This window comes from Octopus bimaculoides, chromosome 17, assembly GCF_001194135.2.
Source record: "Octopus bimaculoides isolate UCB-OBI-ISO-001 chromosome 17, ASM119413v2, whole genome shotgun sequence".
NCBI lineage: Eukaryota > Metazoa > Mollusca > Cephalopoda > Octopoda > Octopodidae > Octopus > Octopus bimaculoides.
The window spans coordinates 27,317,009-27,317,673 of NC_068997.1; positions in this window are offsets into that span (position 1 = coordinate 27,317,009).

The window sequence follows — 665 nt, forward strand, 5'->3', positions numbered from 1 at the left end:
GCTCGCCGCCTTGGAGGAAGATTCTGCCAGCTCGCCGCCTTGGAGGAAGATTCTGCCAGCTCGCCGCCTTGGAGGAAGATTCTGCCAGCTCACCGCCTTGGAGGAAATAATCAAAAGAGTAAACAAAGATTTCCCCCATCCAAAACAGTTTTTCTAACATAGATTACTTGTATATGGTAGCTTCCCCACCTTCACTGATAATTGCCTTATTCCTGTGCTGCCTCGTTGTCAATAACGTTTCTGATTTCCCGTCCATGACCGCACACATGACTATCTTCCCTGCGGGCAATCTGGGCATGACTTTAAACTATATCTTGTAGTGGGGCTTTGGTTCAGGAGTTTCAGACATTTGAGGTGTGTGGAAATACCTCTTAGCCTCTTTTGTTCCCAGGTTAACTCTGACTCGAAGTAGTAGCACCTGTCACGGTTTCAGTTACGGATTTACAAGCAGATGTGATGACAGTCCCTCTGAGTGCGGGAGAAGCAGAAATATTTCTGTGTACATACGTATACGCACACAGATATACATGTATACATACATTAATACGACAGATATGCATACATACATGCATACGCACACACACACACACACACACATATATATATACATATATGTGTGTGTGTGTGTGTATGTGTGTATATATATGTATGTATATATATATATA